The sequence below is a fragment of the Suricata suricatta genome, chromosome 11 (assembly GCF_006229205.1).
Source record: "Suricata suricatta isolate VVHF042 chromosome 11, meerkat_22Aug2017_6uvM2_HiC, whole genome shotgun sequence".
Lineage (NCBI taxonomy): Eukaryota > Metazoa > Chordata > Mammalia > Carnivora > Herpestidae > Suricata > Suricata suricatta.
In genome coordinates, this window is record NC_043710.1 from 3,533,158 (window position 1) to 3,536,274 (window position 3,117).

General features: G+C 55.1%; 1 long non-coding RNA gene across 1 annotated transcript in view; it reads right to left on the reverse strand.

Moving 5' to 3' along the window:
* Window positions 1–1,640: 1,640 nt before the first annotated feature.
* The window catches only part of LOC115306559, a 3,061-nt gene continuing 1,584 nt past the window's right edge, over window positions 1,641–3,117 (reverse strand). Inside the window, exons 2-3 of the long non-coding RNA XR_003915365.1 lie at window positions 2,082–2,218; window positions 1,641–1,799 (exon numbers count right to left, since the gene is read on the reverse strand). This is a non-coding gene — a long non-coding RNA (uncharacterized LOC115306559). The remainder of the gene's footprint in view (window positions 1,800–2,081; window positions 2,219–3,117) is intronic.

Consider the following 3,117-nt stretch of genomic DNA (forward strand, 5'->3'; position numbering starts at 1 on the left):
CTCCTAGCCCGTCTACACCAGGCCACGTTGCTTCTTGCTTACAACACACCTGCGGCCACTCATTTCCGCCAGAGGAAACACAGGAGTCCCCTCGATGGCCCCAGAGTCCCTCGATGGTGTGGCTGCCGTTACCAGCCTGTCCCGCCTCCTTGCCAGCATCCTGCCCCCTGCTCCCTCGAAACTACAAACACGCTCCTGCCTCAGGGCCTTTGCACCGGCCGTGCCCTCTGCCTGGGACGCTGTTTCCACAGACACACGTGGGCTCCTTCCTTCACGTTTTTTAAGTCTTACGGGAGGTTGCCCTTGACCGCTTATTTAAATTGTCCTCCTAACTCTCTCCCACTTTTCCCATCTGTTTTTCTCCCGAACCTGCAGATCATGTCATGCTCTTGTTTATTTTGCTTGCTGTCTTTCTGTCTGGACTAGGATGGAGGCTCCACGGAGGCAGAAAGTTCCTTTGTTTTCTTCACGCTGAGGCCCAGCCTCCGCCACACAGCCTGCTACTCAGTCAGCAATCTGAATGTATCTGAATTGTTGCAGTTTTCCTCAATGGCCACCAAACATCGTCTGCACTGAGCCAGGTAGCAAATTGCTTTGGCTGTGTGCGTGCCCGCCCATGGGAATGGGCGTGGCTGTTTCCAATAAAACTTTATTTGCAAAAGCAGGCAGCGGGCTGGAGTTGGCTGTGGGCTGCAGCTGGCCAACCCCTCGTGCATCCAGTGAGCCGGTGCCTGACTCCCTGTCTCCACACGCTCCCTCCCCGACATCCCTTCCTGTCCTGGGCAGGGCGCAGGGAGCTCACGTGCCCCCATGTCTGTGCCAAACATAGATTGCTAAGGCCATCAGGGCAGTGAAGCCCTCTGGAGTCCCCAAGGAGGGGGCTGGCTGGGAACGTTCTCCCCACTTCATAAGTGGCAAAGCTAAGGCTCAGCAAGGTGAGCGGATCCACATGTCCCCCCTGAACCTCCCCCTGCACACCCGCCCTTTCCTGCCCTGGAATTCCACCGGTGCTCGAGTCCCTGGCCGTGGCCCCGTGAGCGGCCACAGGGACAGAGACGGGCATGAGCGCCCCACTGGAGGCGATGTGGGGAGTCCCTCTGGAAAGCAGTTCAGACTTTCCTAGTGGAGCCCAGACCGCTCATCCCGTGACCGGGGGTCCCCGTGCACGCCCTCCCGGAGCTGGGGACTTGAAGGCCACCGCGGCATCTTTTTTGTCCAAACACATCTTTCTTCGTCCTCGCTATCTCAAAAGAGGTGTGTGTGCTCCGTAATACCCACCGGACCCTCTTTTCACTCAACCTGTGGAAGGATTATTTCTACCGTCTTTGGCTTCTGGTTACTGCCAGCTGCATTGGGCTCCTTTTTATGAAATCTGCTTTACTCTTCATTCCAGTCGCTGTGACTCCCAGAAATCTCTGCTGCCCGCGTGCCCACTGGTCTGCTCAGCTCTTCAAGACCACCGAGCTTGCCCGTCCCCCCGGGCTCCCCAGGCAGGGGTCCCCCAGGCAACCGGAGGGTTCCCCTTGTGTTTCCCTGAGCCTCACAGACCTGTGTCCTAAAACCCATTTTCCATACATTTTGTCCCATTTTCTAATTGTTTATAAGTAAATCCAAGCTTTTTTTTTTTTTTTTTTTTTTGCCACTATGGCTAGAACACAGCGTTCTCAAACATAGAGCTTTTGTGTAATTGTTTATTTCCAGAAATCCTTTTAGGTTCCTTCTGAAATTTTTCTGTTTTATTTTCATGGTGACTTGTTATTTTCTTCTGCGTCTGATTCCTTCTTGTAGGTCCTGGAACACTGAAAACATATCATTTTATCATCTCCCCCGAAACTCAGTTGCTTTAGGGTTTTTTTTTAAGTTTAACTTATTTATTTGAGTGAGAGAGAGAATGAGCAGGGGAGGAGCAGAGAAAGAGGGAGGAACAGAGGATCTGAGGTGGGGTCTGTGCTGCCGGCAGACAGCCCCCTGCAGGACTTGAACTCACGAACCATGAGATCATGACCTGAGCTGAACTCAGACACTTAGCCCACTGAGCCCCCCAGGCACCCCGATTCCTTTGTGGGGGATGGGCTCCTTACCGTTTGTAATTTTTGATTGTGAGCTCATCTTTGGCGGGATTTCATAGAAATCCCAAGTGGTCTCAAAGGGTTTCTGGAGAGACTTTGGATCTGATTCTTCTAAACGGCCAAGGGCTCTCTGGTTCAGGCTCACTTGGCTTGAGGGTTTTCAGGTCATAAGGGAAAGGGGTATGTTTAAATCTAATTACAACATGAAGGCAGATCAATGCTTCTGAGTTCCCAGGGGACGTAACCTCCCTCCCCCATCCGCTTCTGTGTCATCCCCTGAGGCCGGGGGCAGAGCGGGGACCCCACCTTCCTCCCGAGTGTGAAGCACTTTGGGGGGGTCTCAGCTCTAGTGTCTGTCCTGTGCAGGATGGGAGCCCCATCTCTGGTCCCTTCATGGTGTCCGAACCTGGGCCTCTGGCTCTGTTTCCGTCCCCAGGGGATGTGTCCCCCCAGCTCTGCACTTATAAGGGCGTTTGCTGTTCACCCGACACGCTGAGCCCCGCACGGAGCGGGCTTGGTGCCCGTCTACACTCCGTGCCGCTGCAAGCAGACAACGCTCACTTAAGGTCTCCTAGGCCCGCGTGAGGCCAGGGCTGCCGTCACCCCCATGTTTACAGGCAGGGAAACTGAGGAACGGAGAGGTTAGTAATTCACCTCAGAGCCCCCCACTAGCAGCAGTACCAGAGCCCGGGACCTGGACCCAGTCATCTGACCCCAGAGCCCGGGACCTCTCCCGGGACTCACTGCTCCCGGGGGCCAGGCTGCGGCCGCAGAGGCTGTGGGACAAAACACAAGACACGGACAGTTGTGGCCGCGTGGCCGTGGGGGAGAAAAGGAAGCCGCATGTGGCAACCTCCAGGAACCTTCCTGAAGAAACGAGTGGCATGCCTGGTCCTCAGTACCTCATCCAGGGGGGACGTGGGGCGTACTGAACGTTAGTTGTCAGGGTCTGAATTCAGGGTTAAGTGGACATCCTGTATTTCTGTTTGCGAAATCTGAAAGGCCCTCTGTGAGCTGAGATTGGGAGCTGCTGGGTCACCCCCCCCCC